Raw genomic sequence first — 10,686 nt, forward strand, 5'->3', positions numbered from 1 at the left:
TCGATTCCATGAAGAAAGCTTCTATGAATCTTTTCGTGTAACGATTCGATTATAAATGGTTAACGGTTTCATTACATTGGGTGTAACGAATTCCATTGCAATTAGCTAACGACTCGACTACCTTGGGTGAACGATTCCATTTATTTTTGGTAAAAAATGCGATTAGATTGGTTAACGATTCGATTCCATTTAAAATCGGTGTAACGATTCGATTCCAATTGGTGAACGAGTCCTTTGGTTTGCCTACCGATTTGATTCAACACACAGGAAGTAATTTTTTTTTGATTTAAAGCTTTCGTGACTGCAGGGATTCATCTTCTTGGTTCTTTCGGTAAAGTCACGTAGAAGGGAAGTAATAAAATAATACAAATAAAACATAATAAAATTATTCTCACGACGTCGTGCGAATAATTTTATTATGTTTTATTTTTATTATTTTATTACTTCCCTTCTACGTGACTTTACCGAAAGAACCAAGAAGACACACAGGAAGTGTTTGCAATTTAAAAGCAGTGGCAGTGCCGAACGTGAACGACTTGCAACTGCCCTCTGCTGGCAACGTGTATGGTTATCTTCATTCATTACAACGTACAGGGGAACTCCTCAACTTACGAACGTACATGGGTGACTCCTCGGCTTACGAACGAGGTATCTTCTAGTTGTGTCTGTTCGTAAGTCGATTTGTTCGTAAGTGCCAACTTTACTACTCTTAGGTTTTTTCGGTAAAGTCACGTAGGTACTTTTTTTTTAATTAGCAAAAATAAGAATAGAAATAAAATAATAAATCACGACGTTTCGGAGGCAACACAAGTCTCCGTCATCAGGTGGGACCGTCACAGCCAGATTTACTGTATCAAGTGAGGCAAAAATTCCACGATACAAATCTAGAATCCCAACTTTACTCCCGTCCATTCCAAACACGTTTTACGGCGTGTTCACCAAACACGGGGACTGTCTTTACAAGTTGTATAATCACATGTAGATGTAGATGTTCTGCAGATGTAGATGCCACTGGTTCTTCATGTTCTGCAGATGCAGATGCCACTGGTTATTCAATTTCTGCATATGTAGATGCCACCGGTTCTTCAAGTTTTGCAGATGTAGATGCCACTGGTTCTTCACGTTCTTCAGATGTAGATGTCACCGGTTCTTCAAGTTCTGCAGATGTAGATGCCACTGGTTCTTCACGTTCTGCAGATGTAGATGCCACTGGTTCTTCAAGTTCTGCAGATGTAGATGCCACTGGTTCTTCACGTTCTTCAGATGTAGATGTCACCGGTTCTTCAAGTTCTGCAGATGTAGATGCCACCGGTTCTTCAAGTTCTGCAGATGTAGATGCCACTGGTTCTTCAAGTTCTGCAGATGTATATGCCACTGGTTCTTCAAGTTCTGCAGATGTAGATGCTTTGAAAAGGCGGTTTACCACAACGCTCAGCCTCGTCGCTAACGGGCACAAAGCTCTCTTCCGTTGACGTCACAGCACACGTGGTGCATGTCACACAAGGTCACGTGTGAAACGTGGGAATGGGTTTGACCCCCTTTGTGGCAATAAAACAGGAGGTGTTGCAAGGAATCGAATGTGCATTAACCACACACAAGTGCTTGTGACAACAACAAAAAGCATGGAAACAAACATGCTCTGTTATGAATAATAATGTTCGAGAAAGCCCTACTACTGCTTACTACGTGTTAAATTAGAATAGGTTTTACCCCTTTGTGCCAATAAAACAGGAGGTGTTAAGATTTTCAAACACCTATATTAGATGGCTTTTGCAATGCCCCAAGTGTTCATTAACCACACACAGTACTTCTGGCGAAACAAACATGTCTTTATTAGGGATAATATTGGTTACAAAAGCCTCACTACTACTTACTACGTGTTAAATAAGAATAGGTTTACCCATTTGTGCCAATAAAACAGGTGTTCAGATGTTAAAACACCAAATGATATACCTTTTGCAAGGAATCAAGTCTACATTAACCACACAGTAGTTGTGGCAAAACATGCAAACTAACATGATTTGATAATATATGCATTGTCTTTGGAACTTATAGGCCAACACCAGAGCAGAGGTCGCAAACGGGTTTTGATTCCTTACCCGTACCCGTACCCGGCCGCACCAGGGTCGCAAACGGGTACCCGTACCAGTACCCTACCCGATACCCGGCTACCCGTACCCGGCCGGGTATCGGGTAGGGTACGGGTACCCGATTACGACCTCTGGGATGAAGCCATGTTGCAGGCGCGGGTGGGTTGATTCTAGGAACTTGAATTGTGAGAAGAGACAAGACGTTGGGAAATGAGTGACAAACGGTGACTCACCAGTGACTCACCAGTGACTCACGGCCTACCCGTACCCATACCCGGCCGCACCAGGGTCGCAAACGGGTACCCGTACCTGGCCGGGTACGGGACGCTGGGTATCGGGTAGGGCACGGGTATCGGGTACCCGATTGCGATCTCTACACCAGAGACAACCTTCTGATGTGTTATATATATATTTAATGCCAGACTCTCAACGATGCTCCATCACATTTGATTCATTATGAGTATATATCACGCAAGGCTCTCCAGGACAGAACATAAAATACACAAAGGAAAAATATTGCACCAAGCAAGGCCCACTTTAGCTGTGTGGCTCTTTTTCAGACGAGACCTGTCCATTACAAATGACAGCTTAGCGAAGTTGGCTTTTCATTACGTGGAAGTGTATTGCAGGCAAATTCTCTAAGCGCTCGCGGATTCTAAATGTGAAGGGAAAAACGGAAGGACACGGATAAAATCCACGCGACCACGGGGAGAGAGAGACACGCAAACTCCAAATATACAGCAGCAGGCGTCAAGGGTCGGGACCGAACCCACCACCTCATGTTTACATAGAACAATGGAACCAAGGTCAACTTAATTGAAGGCCAAAGTAAATAATAAGGTATTTTGGGGGGGGGGGGTCTGACTTCATATTTTAGGGGGGGGGGTCTGACTTTTTGTGACGCCGTGTTACAAGGGGGGGGGGGGTAAAAAATCGTCCAAAATCGCGTGACGTCATTTATGGACGGCCCCTAACGGGACTTAATTCGGACAAACGTGGAGTGGGTGTGCACGCGCCCACCCACCGAATGCCTTGCACTTAATTTGTATCTCTTCGAATGAGCGGCTCCTTATACTGGTAGGAACCCACTGGTTCCACCAGTCCACAGGAGATTATTGTGTCCGTCGTGCAGGGAGGGGCTGGGTGGGGAGGGTGGGAGGGGCTGGGTGGGGTGGGGAGGGGCTGGGTGGGGAGGGGCTGGGTGGGGAGGGGCTGGTCACCCCGTGGTGCCCTTATAAAACTCAACGTTTAACCTACTCACGCCGGCTTGTGCCCGCCCTCACAGTCGGGCATATTTGCGGAATACACCACGCCGCCGTTGACCCTGCAGACCATTGACCGAGCAACCCAACGTTCCTACCAGCTCCCTCTGCAGGAATGTGTTTAGATGAATGAAGTATCCTGGTTGATAGATACTCAAGGTTCCAATTGGTGGGCGGGGCAGCGGTGGAGGGTGGGCGGGGGCCGGGGAAGCGTAATGACGACATCAGAGATTGGTGCCAGAACGATGTGGCCACTACCTTGAGAGCGAGCATATTGGTACAAGACGCAGAGGAAAGTGGAAAACAACAAATGACGAAATGTGCAGTGTGGACACCTACCCGGGCAATCTGCCCCGTGGATGGTGATGATGATGATGATGGGGCATGGGTTGGTTGGGTGGGTGGGTGAGGCATTGTTTATTGCTATAAAGTTCCGAACCCCTGCCCCGACTGGACATCTGTGAAAAAAAGAGCTTCAATGCTCATCGGATTCCTCCAGCGTCAATACATATTCTGATCTTCTTGGTTCTTTCGGTAAAGTCACGTAGAAGGGAAGTAATAAAATGATAAAAATAAAACATAATAAAATAATTCTCATGACGTTTCGGCCACAACGCAAGCAGCCGTCCTCGGGTGAAGACCAGGTCTGTCGGGGAGACAGCGTTTCAGACGCGTCTTACTTCCCTTCTACGTGACTTTACCGAAAGAACCAAGAAGATGAATCCCTGCAGTCACGAAAGCTTTAAATCGATACATATTCTGACTCTATGGGTGTGGGGGGATGGGTGCCAAGGTTTGGCTCCTCGTTCCATTTTGGTTGCATTGGTCAAGAATGACTCCGCTTTGCTCGCAGAGGTACAGGAAACAGCTGCTCCCGTGATGTTTCAACGCTCGCGTTTTTTTTCTTTTTCACACGCGTCGTGTAACGTCACTCGGCAAAAGCCACACAGACAAAGATCCCCTATCCCTTATAGCCTATAACAGACTGCTGGGCAGAGGTCGCAAACGGGTTTTGATTCCTTACCCGTACCCGGCCGCACCAAGGTCGCAAATGGGTACCCGTACCCGGCCGGGTACGGGTACCCATTCCCTACCCGTACCCGTACCCTACCAGAAATGTGTGACAAATGGTTACTCACCAGTGACTCACGGCCTACCCGTACCCGTACCCGGCCGGGTACGGGTACCCATTCCCTACCCGTACCCTACCCGAAATGAGTGACAAACGGTGACTCACCAGTGACTCACGGCCTACCCGTACCCGTACCCGGCCGGACCAGGGTCGAAAACGGGTACCCGTACCTGTACCCGGCCGGGTACTGGTAGCCGGGTATCGGGTAGGGTACGGGTATCGGGTACCCGGTTGCGACCTTTGCTGTTGGGCCAAGTGCTGTTTGCGAGCGAGCACCTATGAAGGCCGGCACAGCACACGAGGGGGTCAGTGGCCAGCACCACGCCCGGCTGCCTTTGTCTCCACCCGGTGGCGATGTTTACTACACACAGCACCAGGTACTCATTTGAGGCTGAGTCGACCTAGGGGAGGCCTAGGACTGGCTCAGATAATCGTCGCTGGTGTTGGTGGCCGTGACCGGGAATCGAATTCGGTTCGCCGGGTTCGTAGCGCCGTGCGCTACACCACCACTCCCCAAAGCCACACACACAAAGACAAAGATCCCCCCTCATAGCCTTTCACAGACTGTTGGGACAAGAGATACATAGAGATACATAGAGATACATAAATATACAGGGTGCTTCAAAAAAATGTTAACACAAATATGGGACTATCATTTTTAATGGAAAAGAACGGCTAATAGTACACTGTAACATAACAAATGTATCTTCATCGCTTCAAAAAGTCAAAGTCTCCGCTTGTTCGCCATCATTGTCAACACGTGCCTGGAATCTTCTCATTGGTGGTCTCCACAGCCCGGAGGCACGTTTCTTGTGGTATTTTTGCAAATTCTCAGAAGTGTTAACATTTTTTTGAAGCACCCTGTACATAGAGACCCATGGAGGTACATGAAGAAACCCACAGACATACATAGAGAACCCACGGACTGCAGAGAAGACACACGCGAAACTCCAAACGTACAACAAAAGGCATCGTCAAGGGTCCGGGATCGAACTGGCGACCTCCTGCGTACCAGGCGAGGGAGACAACATAATCCCCGCCGCTCCGGACGCCCCACAGCATCCGCCCGTGTGCGGGAGCCGGGGGATTTGAGAGCGAAGGAAGCCGTCACGGAGCCGCGTCCAGGCAAGGCGAGTCCTCCATGACCCCGCCGTCACTCGTCTCGATCGCACGACTTCTTCTGCGCCTCCCCATTCTGGCAAAGAGACAGTGGCGAGATGTTATCTCCCTCGCCTGGTATGCAGGAGGTCGTCGGTTCGATCCCCGGACCCTGACGATGCCTGTGTTTTTGGAGTCTGCGTGTTCTCTATGTATCTCTGCAGGTCTCTATTAATCTCTATGGGTCTCTATGCATATCCATGGGTCTCTATGTATCTCTACGGATCTGTATGTAACTCTATGGATCTCTATGTACCTCTGTGATACACCACGGTGGCAAAATGTTATCTCCCTGGCCTGGTATGCAGGAGGTCGTCGGTTCGATACCGACCCTGACAATGCCTGCGTGTTTCTTTGTCTCTCCCCCATGGTGGTGTGGAATTGTCTCTGGGTCCCACCACATTTATAATCGATATGCGTTTGGAGTATTTGGCAACTGCTATACATTTCCATGTGATGATAAGCCACTTCGTTGAGCTATCAATTTGAGCTTCGGGGGAAAGGGGCGGGGGCCTGCGCATAAAGAGGTGGGACCAACAGAAGAAGGGGCGGGGTCTAAAAAGGAAAGGCGCAGATCTGAAAGAGGAAGGGGTGGGGCCTCGTCAGGAAGGGGTGGGGGCCTAAGGCATAAGAGGGGTGGGGCATGAAGAGGAAAAGGAAGGGCCAATGGAGGTTGAACTTTCCTGTTGATATAAAAGGTATATCAAGAGGTAATAAAATAATCGAATGAAATATGTGCAGCAGCCAGCATACCTGTAGTATGTTTTTGTGTTTAGTTTATTGTCCTTCCACTGCACCTCCGCTCAGCACGGTCGGCTATGTACGGTGTAAAAGAAGTTCACCGTACGTATGTACACAAATGCAGTGGTGCAGATGCAGGCCACAGGCCGACTAGAATCATTGCATTGCTGTTGATCTTTTGCAGACACCTGGAGATGAGGAGGCCGACGAGGAGGCTGACCCCGCCAACCAGGAGTCCGGCTGGCAGCGACAAGAGCAGGTAGAGGAGGCTCGCCCGGTCAGCTACAAGCACGCACAGCGCCAGCCAATCACTCGCTGTTCGCTCGATTGATCGCTCGCTCAGTGAACCCCGTCAAGGAGCGTAAACCATCATCGCTCGAAGCCTGGTCATCTTTGCAGCAACGGCGGCGGCGGCTTTTGGCTATTCGATTGAACAAAAGACGGTCACTGCATCACGCGACGCACTTCTGCGGCCGTCTGGAATGCTCTTCCTTCCGATATTAGGAAGCTACTGGGAGCTGTGCACTTTCACATCGTCTAGATGGAAAACGAATTTTAGAACTGCTTTTTGTGTTTAGTTTCTCGTCCTTCCCCTGCACACAGTGACACCACAACACTCACTGGCAAGTGTTGTTGAGCTCCACCACGTGCTATGACGACTACAGACCAACGAACCACCGATAATAATGGGTGATACTTTCCATGCAAACTCCTGGAAAGGCTCGCTCTGTCAAAATAAACATTCGCTGCAAAACAACCATTTCGAGTGAACCGTGCTCGACAGACAGTATCTGGATTGCTGTGTCTTACATTTCTGAGGCGAGGGCAGTTTTTCGAATTGGGCTTTGTCATCACCATCATCACCATCATCATCATCTGTGGAAATATTCATGAAAGAGATTTGTTAATTTGAGGTCTGGAGACTCAAACGGGACACGTGGCGAGCTCGCAGCAACTCCCCATACTCCGTCAGCTCCTCCCACATTTTAGACATAACCACGCCTACATTTTAAACATTGCCACACCCAATCAAGCACTAGCCCAGAATACACGTACACAACGAGAGGACTCTCCTCTCTGGCTGGGCGCCACGGTGGCTCAGAGATGATAACTTCCTTGTCTAGTACACAGGAGGTCGTGGGTTTGATCCCGACCCTGATGATGCCTGTTGTACATTTGTAGTTTGCTTGTTGTTCTCTCTCTCTCATCATCATCATCACAGTGGCTAGGAGATGTTAACTACCTCGTCGAGTACAGGTCATGGGTTCGATCCCGACTCTGACGATGCCTGTTGTATATTTGGAGTTTGCGGTGTCTCTCTCTCCCCAGGGGTCGCGTGGACTTTTGTCCGGGTCCTTCGGTTGTTCTCTCCGCATTTCGAATCAACATCACGTGTTATAGAGTATTGGGCTGCTGTAAAATTCCACACGATGATGAGCCACTTCGTTTAGCTATCATTGTGGCCAGGTCGCTTCTGAAAAATATCAAAAAAATTATCAGCGGCCCTTGCATGCTAAAATATAAATAATTGTAGTGATTTATAACACTGACCCCACTTACAGCTAAGAGGTCCCACCCATTACCCAGGTAGCCCATCTCACCACGCAGCTAGCCCCTCCCACTACCCACGAAGCTCCTCCCACCGCCCAGGTAGCCCCTCCTACTACCCGGTAGCCCCTCCCACTACCCGGTAGCCCCTCCCACTACCCAGTAGCCCCTCCCACTACCCACGAAGCCCCTCCCACTACCCAGTAGCCCCTCCCACTACCCAGTAGCCCCTCCCACTACCCACGAAGCTCCTCCCACCGCCCAGGTAGCCCCTCCTACTACCCAGCTAGCCCCTCCCACTACCCAGTAGCCCCTCCCACTACCCACGAAGCTCCTCCCACCGCCCAGCTAGCCCCTCCTACTACCCAGTAGCCCCTCCCACTACCCGGTAGCCCCTCCCACTACCCGGTAGCCCCTCCCACTACCCGGTAGCCCCTCCCACTACCCGGTAGCCCCTCCCACTACCCGGTAGCCCCTCCCACTACCAGGTAGCCCCTCCCACTACCCGGTAGCCCCTCCCACTACCCGGTAGCCCCTCCCACTACCAGGTAGCCCCTCCCACTACCCGGTAGCCCCTCCCACTACTCGGTAGCCCCTCCCACTACCCGGTAGCCCCTCCCACTACCCGGTAGCCCCTCCTACTACCCAGTAGCCCCTCCCACTACCCACGAAGCCCCTCCCACTACCCGGTAGCCCCTCCCACTACCCGGTAGCCCCTCCCACTACCCGGTAGCCCCTCCCACTACCCGGTAGCCCCTCCCACAATCCAGATAGCACCGCCCACCCCTCAGATGGCCCCTCCCACGACTGAGAATGCCCAGCCCCACTACTCAGACAGCTCTGACCTTTGCCCGTATCTTGAGTTGAGCATTAAACCAGAACATTTTCATCCGGGATTTTCACCCCTAATTTTCACAAATGCTTTGGGACAGATGTGGGAACAGCCTTTCCTAAATTGCCGTGAACGTCTTGGCCAAACAAGGCTGGTTGGTAGCTTTACCTCAATATGACACGAAGCAAAGCCGATTACTCACCCACACAGGAGGCCTGGTCACGTGTGGGCTGGAAGGGCTGCTTGCCGGACGAGACCCTGAACCCCGGTTCACAGTAGCAGTGGAAGGAGCCTGGAACGTTCTCACAGCGACCGCCCTCCCCGCACGGAGCCTGGTTCTCCTGGCACTCGTCAACATCTGAGCCACAAACATCTGAATCAGAACTACAACATCTCATAGCTCAAACCAAGTACGTATGCATGTTGAACTTCTTTTGCACCGTACGCAGCCAACCGTGCTAATCAGACTTACAGGAATAACAATACACGAAACACATCGAGCAGTTCTGAAGAAATGAGCTTTCACTCTAGATGATTTAAAAGTGTCATAGCTCCAGTGGCTTCCTAATAACGGAAGGAAGAGCGTTCCAGACGTCCGCAGAAGTGCTTCTGAATCAGAACGACAACATCTCATTGATACACTGAGCATTAGAGCTCAAGCTGAGTGAGGTTGACCCACGTGTGGGAGATGTCACAGTGTCGGTGTCAAGATATATTGCTGCTGCTGCTGTTTTCCCCGTGTGTCCTTCACTCACCCAGACAGGAGGCCTGGTCACGTGTGGGCAGGAAGGGCTGCTTGCCGGATGAGAGCCTGAACCCCGGTTCACAGTAGCAGTGGAAGGAGCCTGGAACGTTCTCACAGCGACCGCCCTCCCCGCACGGAGCCTGACTCTCTTGGCACTCGTCAACGTCTGCGTCACAAACAGATACTCCAGCTTTGAAAGAGAAAACAAATCCTGCACGTATTTTTTCTTAATGGGGCACATCATTTCAACGTTCACTCGTGTCCCATCCATCCATCCATTGCTCCCATCTGAAGCACTTTCAATCGGTGCACCCACCTACATCAGTACACGTGTCAATGCAATGCTACACAGCATTGTACCCTTCTACAGACTTCCGTTGAAGTTCAGAAGGAAGGGGTAGTGAGGGAAATCTTTGTTCAGCCCAGTCCAGACCAACATCTGATGGAGAACGCAGATTATATCAGTGATGATGATAATGACAATGATGATGCTTATGCTCGTGATGCAATCACTTACCCAGACAGGAGGCCTGGTCGCGTGTGGGCTGGAAGGGCTGCTTGCCGGACGAGAGCCTGAACCCCGGTTCACAGTAGCAGTGGAAGGAGCCTGGAACGTTCTGACAGCGACCGCCCTCCCCACACGGAGCCTGGCTCTCCTGGCACTCGTCAACGTCTGAGCCACAAACATCCGAATCAGAACTACAACATCTCATAGCTCAAACCAAGTACATATGCACGTTGAACTTCTTTGCACCGTACGCAGGCAACCGTGCTAATCAAACTTGCGGGAAGAACAACACACGAAACACATCGAGCAGTTCTGAAGAAATGGCCTTTCACTCTAGATGATTTAAAAGTGCATAGCTCCAGTGGCTTCATAATAACGGAAGGAAGAGCGTTCCAGACGTCTGCAGAAGGGCTTCTGAATCAGAACGACAACATATCATTGATACACTGAGCAATAGAGCTCAAGCTGAGTGAGGTTGACCCACGTGTGGGAGATGTCACAGTGTCGGTGTCAAGTTATATTGCTGCTGCTGCTTTCTCCGTGTGTCCCTCACTCACCTACACAGGAGGCCTGGTCACGTGTGGGCTGGAAGGGCTGCTTGCCGGATGAGAGCCTGAACCCCGGCTCACAGTAGCAGTGGAAGGAGCCTGGAACGTTCTCACAGCGACCG

This window comes from Lethenteron reissneri, chromosome 64 (genome assembly GCF_015708825.2).
Source record: "Lethenteron reissneri isolate LAM-NWPU_2019-01 chromosome 64, ASM1570882v1, whole genome shotgun sequence".
In the NCBI taxonomy this organism is placed as follows: domain Eukaryota; kingdom Metazoa; phylum Chordata; class Hyperoartia; order Petromyzontiformes; family Petromyzontidae; genus Lethenteron; species Lethenteron reissneri.